Source organism: Euprymna scolopes, chromosome 1 (genome assembly GCF_053919585.1).
Source record: "Euprymna scolopes isolate OS-2025 chromosome 1, ASM5391958v1, whole genome shotgun sequence".
Lineage (NCBI taxonomy): Eukaryota > Metazoa > Mollusca > Cephalopoda > Sepiida > Sepiolidae > Euprymna > Euprymna scolopes.
Window position 1 is genome coordinate 19,166,667 of NC_136482.1, and position 16,313 is coordinate 19,182,979.

Sequence of the window (16,313 nt, forward strand, 5' to 3'; positions counted from 1 at the left end):
TTATGTTTATTATATTATTATTAGTAGTATTATTATCATTATTATTATTAGTAGTAGTAGTAGTAGTATTTACTCACTAGTAGTCATAAGGCCATCATTAAAGAGTTCTCTTTTAGAACAACTTGTGGTGTTCTCTGGAGTGAGTAACAACAAGTCTCCCTAGATTTCTAGTACTTTCCAACTCTTTCAATAACCTTTGCAGATGTGTTTGCGTTATCGCAACAGCCGTTTACCATTGAGTTATCGTGAGCAGCGACCATTAGTCTTGACTTGAATTTGGATGGCAATAAGCCTCCCCAATGTCATAGGCCTTTTTTGCACTAATCCAGCGGTAGTTGTGCTAGTGCGTTCTCTCCTCGGTTTTTCCACCCTCTTTGACCATCACTTATGTGGTGTTTATAGTGACACGAAAAAAAGCGGTGGGGTTAGCTTAAATTTCTAAAGTTTCAGTTTTCTTGATTTCTTGTGGTGTTTCTTTGTGCTTTATCTCTATGGCCGTTTCTATATGTCCAACTAACGCTTGTAGATCCGCATTCAAGGGGTCTTCTTCATATTTCAGCCGTTTTTATTATTGTTATTTGTTGTCTCTTCTAAACTATCCCACGTATTTAACCCCCCCCCCCATTCTTTTTTCAATATTTTTTCGACATTGTTTCTAGTACCCTTACTATTAAAGTGTTCTCTTGATTTTTTTCAACTTCAAGATTCCGTTGAGCTCTCTGGCCAGTTCTGTGTAATTTCTTTCGTTTCTATTTCCTTGGTATTCATTCAGTGGTCTGCTGGAACGGCAGAGCCTACAGTCTAGTTGGATGTTTCCTTCATGTTAAGTATTATGACATACGATCTTCTTCCTTGAATGGGTTTATCCATCTCGCATTTTTTACTTTCATTTTCAAGTCCTGCTTGTGGTTGTACTAATTGTCTGGGTGTTCAAGATACAGTTGACTGCATAATTCCTAGTGTACTGCCTTACACGCTTGGTCGTATCTATTTTTATGTTAATTTGGACTTGCTTGTTGCATTCGCTTATTATGTGGTTTATTGTTCTAAGAATTATCTTTGAAAACAGTCTGTCGTGTTTTCTGAAGTCTGAGTGACAACAAATCTCTCCAGATTTCCAGTAATATTCACCTCTTTCGACAACCTTTGCAAATAATTTGCGTTACCGCAATAGTCGTTAATCATTGATTTTTCATTAGTAGCAACTATTAGTCTTCACTGGGATATGTGTGGCAATAAGCCTTCTAAGGTTCCAATCCTCCTCGCACTCATCCAGTGGAGGTCTGGTTAGTGGTTTCTCTACTCGGTCTTTCTATCCTCCTGGATCCTCCTTATGTATTTGGTGCGGCGCCAGTTTTTTGATGACAAAGAAGAAAAAAAGCGGAATGGGGGGCGCGGGGGTTCACAATTATGCAATTATACAGTTTCAGTTTTCATGATCCGAAGTTTCTTTGCGTTTTACCTTTGTGTCAGTTTCCGTATGCCCATCCACCGCTCACGAATACTGTGTATTCGTCTCCTCACACAAAGGTTTTCTTTAATATCTCAGCTGTTTTTATTATTGTTATACGTTGTACATTGTAAACTATCCATCTGATTCCAATCTCGCCTATTCTTTTTTCGAAGTTTTTGGTATTGTTTCTAGTGCTCCTACTATTATCTGTGTAGTATTAACTCTCGTCACCTTCCATATCCCTTTGAGCTCCCTGGCCAGTTTTGTGTATTTGCTCCGCTTCTCTGTCCCCTAGATCTTCACTTTGTGGTCTGCTGGGACTGTTAATCTATAGTATGGTAGGACTTATCTCTTCTTGTTCACTATTAAGATATCCGGTCTTCTCGCTTGGATGAGGTTATCTGTATAGAATTTTGTGACTTTCGTTTTCAAGCACTGCTGCCGGTTTGTGCTTGTGCCATTTGTCAGTGATTTCAAGGTGTAGTTGTCTATATATTTTCCAGTGTATTGCCTTTCACAATTGAGCGTGTCTATTTTTATATTCTTCTTTTAGCTAGTTTGCTCCATTCGCTTATTATGTGGTTTATTGTTTCGTCTCCAAGGCTTCCTGTACTGTTTTCTTGTGTCTTATCGATCCTTGTTTTGGCGTGGTTTATTCTGATACCATTATTTTGTGCGACTATTATGAGAGGTTCTGTTTCTCTGTTAAGGTTTCTTTTTGTAGCCATTTTCAAGTGCTTTCGGTAGTCTCGTCTTTTTATTCTCATGAGTCGTATGTGTAGCTGTTTGTCTTCCCATTTTTCTTTGCTCGTCTTACGCCTTGCCTCTTTTTTCTGTCTTGTTCTTTCTTTCAATGACTCTTGCTTTTTTTCGAGTCATTTACATAAACTTCTATACAAACTAGTTCTCTACCTCCGATTTGCCTTTCACGTGGAGTCGGTCAGTATCATCTATTGTGCATAATAATGAGTTACCTGGCCTTCTGATCAAATTACTTCGGTTCTTATTTGGTTCACCCTATCAACGATCCGGAGTATCTTATTAGTGACATTACCAGTGTGTTTATACTTGTTATTAGGTTTCTACTTTATAGTTGGGTTTCGAGAAATTTTTTGTCCTTAGGATAATTTTCTCTTTCATTTCTGTTGCTTTTACGATGTCTTTTTCAAAGACTCCCAGATAATTCTAGCCGTCATGTTCACCTAGTGCCCTCATCTCCGTTTGTTTCTGTAGTTCTATACTTTTTCTTGCCTCAAGTTTTCTTCTTTTCATGATGAACAGTATGCACTTTTTCGTGCCGAATATCCATTCAGATGTCCTGGATCTCCAGTTCCTTCTTGGTTTTTGCAAACAGGTTCAGGTCGTTCATGCACATTAAATAGTTAATTCTTTCATCTGTAATAGTAAATTTGTATCGAGCTTTGCATTTTCCTAGTATGCTAACAACACAACCTGTTATCTCTAAACTGTTCATTTCTCTATTCGTATTTCTGTATCTTTGCATTTTTTGCTAGATTTTTTGTTCGATTTTCTCTAGAACAGTTTTAAATCCTTTTTTTAACTCAGTACTTTTCATTCATGGATCTGTCTTCTTTACACCCGATTTTTCTATCAACCTACATCCAAGCTAGTTTTGTTTATATCAATTTTGATTCTTCTTTTTCACCTCGGTTCATTTGTATTCTGGCGTCCACATTTTTACAATCAAAATTTTTCCGCGACTTAAACATTTCCTGCTACGATCAAATTATATATTTCTGTGATTGTCATGCAAATACTCTATCGTTTCATTTAATTTATCTTTGTGAACCTTCAAAGTTTTTTTCTGTTTAATTCTTAAATATATTTCTATCACTTTTTTTGTTTCAACATAATCTCTTTTAAATCTGTTTACAATCTTTCACACGTTCTCAGTTTTTTCCAGTGCGTCATCATTAAGAGTTTTTTTTTACACAGTGATCACCACTTATCAAGGCCCGGAAGCCACTCAGGGATAAGGGTTATTGCAAGTACATTACGTTAGTGTGGAGATTTGATGAAGTGTTTACTTAAGGGGGCCGTTCATTAGGAATTTGTTAACGTTGGACTTGAAGACATCCAAATTGTAGTCCGGTGGGAAGCAGGCAGACGGAACAGAGTTCCACAGGCGTGCAGTTCTAAGAAAGAAGCTCTGTTCATGGAATCCACGTTTTGATTTAGGCACAGATACAGAGTGGGGGAAATTTTTCACAGTGGATTCAGCTAGACGGGTGTTTTTCGTGGAAGATTGGCGAGGGGGGACCAGAGATTGGAGTTCAGACGAGCACCTGCCATGGAAATAAAGATAAAACAAAGATAGGCTCGCAACGTCTCTTCTGTGGGAGAGAGGTTGCAGGGTAGAGAAAAGGGTATCCCCCACTAAGCCACGAAGTCTATTTTGTACTCTGTCAAGGCAGGAAAGGCTGTTTTTAGCAGCTCCTGCCCAGATATGGCAGCAGTATTCCATCCTTGGACGTACTTGGCTTTTATATAGATAGAGAATTGCATCAGTAGTGAGATATCTTCTGGAGCGGTAGAAGGATCCCACCATTTTTCCAGCGACCTTGGCAACAGACTTGATGTACGTGTTCCATTTCAGATCAGGAGTAAAGGTCAAACCCAAAAGCTTATCAAAGCACGGGGCCTCACCCAGACGAGAGCGATCCATCACGATTGATGCCAGATGGGGATCTGAGTGTTGATGATGTAAGGATAGGAGTTTGGTTTTGGATGCATTAAAGGTAACCAGCCACGTCTTCCCCCACTGAACCACGCGCTCGAGATCAGAGGAGAGAGAATCAGAGAGAACTTTGTCATTTACAGCCTTTGATGTGTTGCCGTATATGGTCGTGTCATCAGCATAGATGTCAACGAATGATTTAAGTATGTGTTTAGGGAGGTCATTGATGTAGATCAGAAAGAGAGTTGGGCCCAGGATTGACCCCTGAGGGACTCCAGCATTTATATTCCAGGCCTCCGATTTTTGTTCATCTACCACTCCTCTTATGAGCCTATTGGAGAGAAATGATTTAATGATTGAGAAAACATTTCCAGTTATACCGTAGCTGGAAATCTTGTGAAGTAGACCCTTATGCCATACCTTATCGAAGGTCTTTGATAAGTCAAGAGCAATTGCCCTAGAAAGGAAGCCTTTGTCAAGAGATTCACTTATCCTGTGGGATATAACCGTTAACACATCTGCGGTAGATCTCGTAGAGCGGAAACCATATTGTGTGTCACTAAGAAGGGTATTCCTGCTGAGGTGGTTGACTATTTCTCTATTTAATATGGATTCCAGCAACTTACTCATAGCACACAGGACACTTATTGGTCTGTACTGAGAGGGAGATGACTTATCACCTGAATTCTTAAATACAGGGCAAACTGATGAGGTCTTCCAGGGAGTCGGAAGGCACTTCTCCTTAAGGCAGCGCTTAAATAGTTTCGTAAGTATGGGAGCAAGTTCTTGTCGAAGCTTTTTTAACACTATAATTGGGATGCCATCAGGGCCAGTTCTTGATTAGCTTGGCGACCTCATGCACGGATATTTGTATGTTACCTAGCCTGTTCTGTGTTATAGGAGGAAATATGGGGAGTTGATGGCCTTCGTCGCATAGGGTAGAATTAGCTGCAAAGTTCTTTGCAAATAGTTTGGCCTTGTCTGACGCTGACGACATAACCTCTCGTCCATTGATAATTGTTGGGATAGAACGCACACTTCTGTTTAGGATCCTATTTGTTATTTGCCAAAACCGGTGGGAACCAAGCCGCTGATCAGCTACCTTGGATTTAACAAACTGGGCATATAGCTTTCTTGCATTTTTTATTACTCTTTTACAGTGGTTGCTGGCGTTCTTGAAAGCAGCTTTAGTCTCAGTGCATCTATTACGTTGGTAGCTATGGAAAAAGTGATTTCTGTGGGCGATAGCAGCAGCACATTCTGGGGAGAGCCATGGCTGACTGTTAGGTTTTTGTTGGAATTTTTTAGATGGTATGAATTGGTCTATGCCTACAATTAACCATTCGGTCGGATCTGATACTATAGAGGACACTTCGTTCTTAAACATGGAGTGCAGAGGTAAATAAGATATGAATGTACGGAAGTTATCCCAGTCAGCCATAGAGTACGGTGGATGGGTACGTCTGGGAATTTATTATATTTCATTTTTATCTTAATTGATACGACGGAGTGGTCGGAGGATCCTAGAGGAGAATGAACGGAACATGAACATAGCTCAGGGGAAGTTGAGAGAAAAAGGTCTAGGAGACTTGCATATTGACCGGGTGTATCGGGCACACGGGTGGGTTCGCTAACAATCTGAGTGAGGTCATAAGCAATGGCAAAATAATGACAGTCCCTCCCCTCATCGTCTGTCTTATTTGAATGGGTCAGCCATTCCACGTTATGGACGTTGAAGTCACCACAGATGTGGATGTTAACCGAGGGATGTGCAGACAGTATGTGGTCTATTTTCTCAGATATGCTCTTAAAGATAGTAAATCCGCTGTTGTGGGGCCTATAGAGGGCAAATATAAATACAGTGATGTAAGCAAGTGCAACCCTGAAGCACATATAGGGTAAATTAGGATCTTCTCTATAGATATCCCTACCACACGGGAAGCCATCTTTAATGTAGGCACATATTCCATGCCCATGGCGATATTGGGGGTCAGATTTAGCTGTTAAGTTAGAGTATCCGTTAATTATGAACTCATCTAGGGAAGTGGTCGGCCCTATTCCAGTTTCACTTAAAAATAATATGTTCGGTTTCGTCTCCTGTAATTGGGTTTCAACCTCTGGAAGGTTGGAACGTAGACCCCTGATGTTGGAGAAGGAGACCTGGTAGTAGGGGTCTACGTTGGAAGATGGGGTTCTAGGTTTAATCGAGTTTTTATTCTGGAGATATTTCATGTTGAGGTTTTGGGATTTGTGGAATAGGTCGGCATACTTGGTTAGAGCAATACAGAGAGGAAAAGTAAGAGAGAAAAAGACAGGAAATATTTTTTGTAGCACACGAAAAGGTAAAGCCGTAACAATTACCCACTAGTATGCCATCGAGAGGCCCCACCAGAGACTACGCATGGTCCAGATCCATTCACCAAATGGCAATACAGCAGTCCCAGTGCTTTGCGCCTGCTGATAGGACAGCCTCCTTAGTGGTTAATCCAAGGTTCGGGTCCCTGACTATCAGGCGGATAACGCCAGCCCAGAAAAAACGTTTACCTCCAGCACCCTTACTAGTGACATGGCCACAAGGACAGACAGAGACAGAAAAATTTCCGACATCTCAGACTACTGGTCACCAAAACCTACCGACCTTTAAGCAGCTTTTTCTTCACCCTTTGTCAGAAAAATCACTCATTGAATGAGGACTGAGGGACAAAAAAGGAGAAGCGAGAGTTACTGGAGCTGCCGATAACACATTCACTGTAGTATCTACTCTCCATTAAAAAAGGGGGAGGAGGGGAATGGGTACAAGTGACTTATTTATATCTAAGTAGTAAGTCCGGTGCTAAGTTAACAATTTAGGACACTTTTGATGATAATCTCCCCTCCCATATTAATGGGTGGTAGTTTGTCGTTATCGATCGAGTTTGAATCATTGGAGTTTCACCTTATAATTAATTAAAATCCAATAATAAACTTTTATCAATTTGTAAAGTCGGCTTAATATTAATTTACATTTGAGTTTAGATAATTATTCAAGGTTTTACTTTAGGAAGTTCGTTTTCATAGGTAACTTTTTCTTTGCTAATGGCATTGTATTAAATTTCGAATGTAATTGAAAATAAGGCTAACTATATTAGATGGTTTGATTGGCTAGCCAGGAAGCAAGCATTTTCAATATAGACAAGCTTCCTATAATAGTATATATTAAGTATACTACTTAAATAAAGTCTTAAGTTTATCTACTCTAATAGAGAATAATTTCCGGCATTTTGATTTTTGTTGTTTTTTTCATCGTTAGTTTCCGGCATTTTTTTGTTTTTATCGTTTACTTTGTAACATGGGGGGTGACGAATAAGACAGGAGAATAGAGACAAATACATAAATAAAACAAGAAAAACAAGTTTAAAAACAGGGTAACATAAAAAACATTTAGGCTGAGTTTAAAAAAAAATACTTAACGTGTTTGCCATAATGTTCCGTCCGCCGTCTTTTTGCCAACTGGTAGCTGGCATGTCATCGTGTCTTTCTAGAGCGTAACAAGATTTCTATTTCCGGATAACTTGGACGAGTGCCTATCTATTTATAGAATAAAAGTCGTTACGTTCAGCTGTGTAAAATATTTAATTTACATTTTTTTATTCTTAAAAAAGTTCTAACTTTCCTTTTTTTATAAAGTCCTAAGTTTATCTACTCTAATAGAGAATAATTTCCGGCATTTTTTTTTATCGTTAGTTTCCGGCATTTTGTTTGTTTTTATCGTTTACTTTGTAGCATGGGGGTGCGAATAAGACAGGAGAATAGAGACAAATACATAAATAAAACAAGAAAAACAAGTTTAAAACCAAGGTAACATAAAAAACATTTATGATGAGTTTAAAAAAAAAGAATTGCCGCATTTACTCCCGTTTTTCTGCCACTTCAGCCACGTTTTCCATGTCTTTCTTTCATTAATCTGCGCATCCCATTTATTTGCCATGTCATAATCCATTACTTCTGTGTTCATCTGTTTTTTTCATGACCGTTAATCTCAGCTCCGATAACCATCCATTATTCTGTATTGCTCTTGTCTGATAACACAGACGTTGTTCTATTTATTCAAACGTTCCTCGTCCTCTCCATTTTCTAAATATATCATAAGCATTGGTTCTGAAGAAACAGTCAATGATTACCTTATTAATATCTTTACACCGCTTCATTCTAGCAGTTGCCAGATAACGCCCGGGTTCTCGACACTGTTCCAAGACGAGAGCCATTCTTTTCAATTTATTTCAGACAAGTGTAAGATAATGATGTAAAGATAGAAGCTTGGTTTTAGATATATTAAAATTAACAAGCAATTCCTTTTCTTCACTGCACCAGGTGAGTCATGATATGATATGGATCAGAGGAGAGAGAATCAGAGATCTTGGTCACTTACGTTCTTTGAAGTGTTGCCAAAGATGATAGTGTCGTCAGTGTAAATATCTACGAATGATATCTGTTTTGGGCCCTTCACTTTGAGTTCCAGCCACGTTCACACTGTTATTCTTAATATTTAATTGACATTTCATTCATTAGTTATTTATTGAATTCTTGGTTATACAACCACCGGTCTGTTTTTTTTTGTTTGTTTGTTTTTTGTTTTTGTTTTTTTTTTTTTTGTTTTTTTTTTTTAGTTGTTGTTGTTTTTTGACACAGCATCTTAAGGGGTTTCAAGTCGGATTTTTTTCTCCTAGATGTTCGATTTTGCCAGACTGTTGAACATCACATAGTAAGAGCTATTAGTTCTAATTACACTCCTGGCGCGCTTTGTCCTACTAGTAAAATAGGTCTGACAAGCATAGTAACTAAGCCACACGAGATACCAGGAGTAGGACTAGATTGTTAATAGCTATATATTTTAGCATGCTAAGGGAGTATTTTATAAAAGAGTGAGAGCTCGTTCCACATTCAACTTCCGGCAATATAGCAACCATTTGATCCTTATTATTATTATTATTATTATTATTATTATTACCATTACCGAGACCTGTTGAAATTCCATAGCGGGCTCTTTCATATGTTGATGGTGGCATTCTTTGGATGTTCAGCATAAATTGAGTCGCCCTGGTATTATTATAGCTTTTTTGTTAAAAGTTCAAAGGTATTTATCTAAGCTAGCAGAGACGCCCTGTCGTTAAATACACTTAAATATGCTTGTATATATTATTATAGTAAATTCGACTCTTATAAAGTTGTGATTTCAAAAATAAAGAATATATATCGACATAACTTGGGTGCATCAGTTTGAATTGAAACCGAAACCTAAACTTATCAAGAATATATATATATATATTATTAGGAGGGCCAATACTTGCCACTCATTGAACTCACCATGTCTATTATGCTTATCAGAAAAACTTGAGATAACTAGGTTTAAAGACAGAGAAAAATTATTGAATATTAAACAAGAAACTGCTATATCCTGCAAACATTTCAGAATACACGCACTTAAGGAACTCTAAATTAGGAGACTGGAACTGCTATAAGTACAACTAACCCCCATCAAATACCCCCCCACAAAGAGGATAAGTGAGGTCGCAACTATAATCATACCCGTATGGGTTACGTAAGTCACTTAATATTCTACTTCATCGAGCAGTTATGGTATTACTAGCCGAAATAAGTACCTGTATGAAGGTATATTTGAACCAAATGAATAATAGATCGTTTTGAGTGAAGCTCGTAATAATGTATGCATATGGAGATTTTTGGGTGTGTGCATGTATGGATATATGATCTTTATATACCCGGGTAGGAAAAATAATTTATTAATATAAAAAAAAATAAAATAAAATTTTAAAAAAAAAAAAAAAAATTTAAAATAAAAAATAAAAAAATAAATAAAAAAATGAAGAAATAAATAGATGAAAGAAAGTAAGGAATGAAGGGTGAATGGAAGAAAAGGGAATAAGGGTATTAGAATGAATAAACAAAGATGAAGGTAAGTACTACAATATATAAGCTTATATACTCGGTTTGTATAACCTAAATACTCTGATTTCTGTCATATGTTATTATATATTATTATTGTATCGTGATACATCTTATGTATATCTGCCTTACCATCGAAAGAATGTTTGTTAAATATGAGGATAACCCTATGAAATTCATGCTGAATTCAATATAAATTTTTACGTAGTGCCAATTTTTACGGTAAAAACCTACAACTTAGGAAAGTGTAACAAGCGGATGGGGCCATGAAACATAACTAGACGTGTGGAATTTGATAGAAAAAGTGAATTTATATAGTAAATGTATTCATGTCTGTTTCTACTTTAGATGTATCATTTGGTGGCACGGTACATGTATGCATGTATATATGTATATGTCTATATTTGTGTGAGTTTGTATGTATAAGTGTATTTTATGTATGCATGAATGTTTGTATGTTTATATATATATATATATATATATCTGTATCTATGTGTGTATGTTTGTATGTGGATGTATCTCTGTGTCTATTGTATGTAGATGTATGTATATACATGTATATTTCTGAACTATTAGAATAGGCTGCCTCGTATAGAATTGTTGTAACAATATAGATTACAAAAATGTATGGATGTCCGAATGTTGTTTATATATATGTTATATATATATGTATGTATGTGTGTATGTCTGTTGTGTGTGTATTTATATGTATATGTGTGTAGATGTATATGTATGTATGTATGTATGTGCATGTGTGTGTGTATATATATATGTGTGTGTATATATATATATATGTATATATATATATATATGTATGTGTATATGTATATATATATGTGTATATGTATATGTATATATATATACACCCGTCTGTAGTCGGGTAGCATAATATTGCATATGCGAAGAGGTTACCACGCTACATAAGTAAAGAAAAACACTATTATTTGTCTCTGTATGTCTGTAATGTGTATGTGTATATATGCGCGGGTGTAGATAAATGTAGAAATTTATAAGTGTATTGATACACGCATATAGGTACATGTGGGGTTTAGGTAACTTTCGGGTTTTATATTTATTCATATTTTGTTGATTTATTTGTTTTAATTAAATTTATTTTTATTCTTATTTATTTATTTTTTATTTTTGTTTTTGTTTTGTTTTATTTACCTTAATGTAATTTTTACTTTATTTCTACGTAGTTTCAGAATTATTGTCTAGTTTCAGTAAATAAAACAAAGAGCGTTCAGCATGGATTCGCTTTTGAATATATGTATTAATGTGTGTATCTGTGTGTTTGGCGGTGTCTGTGTATGTCTGTATTATGTGTGTGTTCCATGTATGTGTGGGTGGAGGTAGATTAAAAGGCACCGGTCAGTACTCGGTTGACCATAGCTAAGGTTATTAACTTACAGACTCTAAGACAAGAAAACTAAAAACTCTCAAGTACCCTATGCCATAAAAAGCCAAAAGTTAGGTTGGATGGGGGAAGGGGAAAAGAAAAAAGATGTTTATTATCTTCAAAGACCTCACTCGTCCTTTTACCGTTTTTTGTTTGTTTTTTTTACTCCCACCCAGGTTGTATTTTAACTTGATAAACGAAATAGAAAAATGTATTTGGTGGAAATGTCACTTTTGAAAGTAATTCTTGGCCTGAGGACGTAATCCCCCAACGTGGGTGATTACAGAAACATGTATGCACATATGTAGCCATTAATGTTTGTATAAATAAAATTAATATACCTGCTCTGTTCACTCATTGAGCACTATTTTGGTAGACACATGTTGTTTCATTGGATGTACTTCTAGGAAACTAAACTCTACTGGCTATATATATATATATATATATATATATATATATATATATATATATATATATATATATATATACAATACAAAGCTGAGTGTGTGTGCGTGTCTGGTCACGAATAGGCTCCTATATGGTTGACTATTTTTAAAAAACTGATTACATATAATGATAGATGTATCGAGACACAGGAATGGGTATGTTTGATCTGGCAGAACGGTGGTTCATTAAAATTATGGGGTCTGCGTTCGCGCCTGGTCCACAAAGTATGGAAATAAAAAATTTAGAAATTAAAAAAAAAACGTTTACGAGTGTTTTTTATATAGATGTACATAAGAATACTTTGATAAGTATGTTTTTACTTAAATAGGGATTGTATAATAAAATTGTGGGGTCTGCGTTCGCGCCTGGCCTCCATAGAATGGAAATAGGGACAAACTTTACTAAAGACTTTTCATATCTATCTGCGTAAGTATACTTTGATAATTATGTTTCAGTTTGCAGAAATATGGTATAATAAAATTATGGGGTGTTCGTTCGTGCTCGACCTCTATAGAATGGAAATATGTCACAAGGATTAACAAGGTTTTTTAATATAGATCCACAGAATATTGTGATAAGTGTTTCAGTGTGAACAGGTATGGTATAATAAATTATGGGGTTTATCTATTTTATTTTTACTTTCATCATATTTTGCTTTGGTTTTGATACCCCCCAATTCGAAGCTATCTCTTTACAACCATTCCTTTTCATAACCTATCATACTTTTATAAATCAGAGTCCATTTTCTGTAGGCTGTTTTTGAACCCAGTCAACGACGGGTACTTTTGCTAGTATGTATATATATATATATATATATATATATATATATATATATATATATATATATATATGAAATAAAATGGAGGTGGAAGGACCTGGATACTCAACGTTTCGCCCGATTTATGCGGGCTTCTTCAAGAGGGATGGTCATTGACGAGAGAGTCGGAGGATTGGGGCTATATATAATGATGGGGGAGAGCAGCGTGTTTTTCGTATGTAAATTAGATGTCATATATACATGTATATACATTTTATGAGAGAAGAACTAATTAGAGTAAACTAGTGTAGTGGATTACGTCTAAAAGATAAAATATCGTAGAGATTAAAAAATGTGTTTGGAAATATAGCGGTGATAGATTAAATAAATAAAATGACATGAGATTACGAAAGAATTTTTTTTTTAAATTAGAAATAATTGAATTGGGATAAAATAGAGCAGTAACTTAAAAGATTGTGTCTAAAAATAAGAATAGGAGGTGATAAAATGGAGTCTAAAAATAGATAATGATAAAATACAGTAAATAAGTAAAATAAAAATAAAATTAAGTGAAATTACGATTTTTTTTTTTTCGCGTTTAACCGGTGTCTAAGTTGTTTTCTTTAATAATTATTTTCGACAGAAAGGGAGCAACGTGGAAAAAACCTTTTCTTTGCTTAATTATATTGCGGGAATGGGAGATTATAGCTGACTCAATTAAACGTCGTGTGGATCTGTTATGTATGTGTTTAAGGAAAGTTGCTTTGTTAAAATCAAAATGGTGGTCGTTTTCCATGATGTGACAAAATATGGCGTTGAGTGTATTGTTGTTTTTTACATCTCTTTTGTGTTCATATATTCTTTTATTTAAATTACGTTGAGTTTCTCCTACGTATATTCTTCCACAATCAAGGCAGGGTATGGAATATATTCCGGCTTTGGTGTTAATGTTGGTATTAGTTATAATTTTACGTGTTAGATCCCTAATTGTTAAAGAGTTTAGTTTTGTTATTTGAATGCCTGTCTTATTTAGGTTCTTATAGATTGTGTCGTTGTTTTTATTAGTTGGTAATGTTAATTGTCTGTTGTGTGTCTGGCTATTTAAGGAATGGTCTCGGTTTCGGTTATGGTAAATTTTTAGTGCTTTTCTTTTTGTATTTGCCAAAAAATGTTGAGGGTATTGCAAGTTCATGAATGTACGTTCGATATACTCAAATTCTTCCACGATGTATTCTTCACTGTATATTCTCAGGGCCCTAAGAAAAAATCCTATTAGAATACCTCTTTTTACTTTATCATCGTGATGAGAGTAAAAGTGTATGTAATCATTTTTATTCGTGACTCTCCGATGGACTTTAAAACTTAGATGATCATTATTATGTATGATGTTGATGTCCAGAAAAGGTATGGAGTTGTTATTTTCTCTTTCATACGTATAGTTAATAGTGGGTTCAATCTTGTTTAATTTATCAGTGATATTCTCTATTTTGGAAGATATAGGGAGAAAAATTAAAATATCATCAATGTATCTATAGTAGGAGGTTCCCTTGGGCAATTTATATTTCATGGGTCCGGTTTCTATGAATTCTAAAAATAGACATGCTAAAACCCCACTTAGAGAGTTACCCATGGGCAGTCCAAATTTTTGTTTGTAGCAGAGTCCATCGAATGTTAAATATGTCATGTCAATGCATATACTTATAATTTTAATTATATTATCTATCGGCAAAGATAATTTAATTTTTATTTTATTTAAGTGTTTTGAAAGAAGGTTGAGACATTTCTTGGTAGGGATATTGGTATATAAAGATTCTATATCGAGACTATTCATGGTTTTATTTTTCATATCTATGTTTTTTATCTTATTAAGAAGGTCGCCACAGTGTCTTATATGGGAATTGCTAATTGTGCCCAATAATGGCGTTAGGAGTTTTGTGATCGCTCTTGCTATCTTATGGGTGGCACTGCCAATGCCAGAGATAATTGGGCGTATTGGATTATTATTTTTATGTGTTTTGGGTAAACCATATAAGGTCGGGATTTTAGGATGGTATTCTATATAGGTAGTCCATGTTTTATCATTATGTATTAATTTCTTGTAAGATTTGTTAAATTTGTCAATTTCTTTATGTGTTATTTCGGAGGTAGTTTTTTCATATGTGTGTTTATCTTGTAATAGTTGAAGTATTTTATTTTTGTATTCAGTTGTTTCCATTATTACAATCCCCCCACCTTTGTCAGCAGGTGGGACGATAATATTATGGTCGTTAGCCATGTGTGATAATGCATTTATGTATCGTTTTGGTAGGGTGATATCCCTGGTTTGGGCGGTGGTCGTGGATATTATACCCTGGATGAAACCTTTCATAAAGTCGGTATCTTCGTGTTTATAGTTTCGAGCGATTGTGTTGGTTGTTATCTTTGGATAGATTCCCGTTGCAAATTTTAAACCAAGGCTGAGGGCTTCTGTCTCGGTGTTTGATAGTGGCCGGTTTGTAAGATTTTGTATGAGTTTTGGTCGTCCAATAGAACCCCATTTGCTGTTGGAGATTAGATTGGATAGCTTTCTGTAAAGTTGTGGGTAGAGTTGAAAGATATAATCCGTCGTTTAATTTTAGAGGTTGTATTCCTAGAAATAGAGTGGTTCATGTGTAGATCGTCTGCTAGTGATTTGGCAATAGTTCGTAAATAAGTTGCTTTGTTTCTAAGAGTTTGTGCTGATGCGCTTAGATACTGCTCAATGTGTTCAGGGAAAATATGGTGGGAGGATTGGAAGATCTTATTGGTACATTTGGGAAACATCATAAATAACAATGATCATCTAAGTTTTAAAGTCCATCGGAGAGTCACGAATAAAAATGATTGCATACACTTTTACTCTCATCACGATGATAAAGTAAAAAGAGGTATTCTAATAGGATTTTTTCTTAGGGCCCTGAGAATATGCAGTGAAGTATACATCGTGAAAGAATTTGAGTATATCGAACGTACATTCATGAACTTGCAATACCCTCAACATTTTTTGGCAAATACAAAAAGAAAAGCACTAAAAATTTACCATAACCGAAACCGAGACCATTCCTTAAATAGCCAGACACACAACAGACAATTAACATTACCAACTAATAAAAACAACGACACAATCTATAAGAACCTAAATAAGACAGGCATTCAAATAACAAAACTAAACTCTTTAACAATTAGGGATCTAACACGTAAAATTATAACTAATACCAACATTAACACCAAAGCCGGAATATATTCCATACCCTGCCTTGATTGTGGAAGAATATACGTAGGAGAAACTCAACGTATTTTAAATAAAAGAATATATGAACACAAAAGAGATGTAAAAAACAACAATACACTCAACGCCATATTTTGTCACATCATGGAAAACGACCACCATTTTGATTTTAACAAAGCAACTTTCCTTAAACACATACATAACAGATCCACACGACGTTTAATTGAGTCAGCTATAATCTCCCATTCCCGCAATATAATTAAGCAAAGAAAAGGTTTTTTCCACGTTGCTCCCTTTCTGTCGAAAATAATTATTAAAGAAAACAACTTAGACACCGGTTAAACGCGAAAAAAAAAAAATCGTAATTTC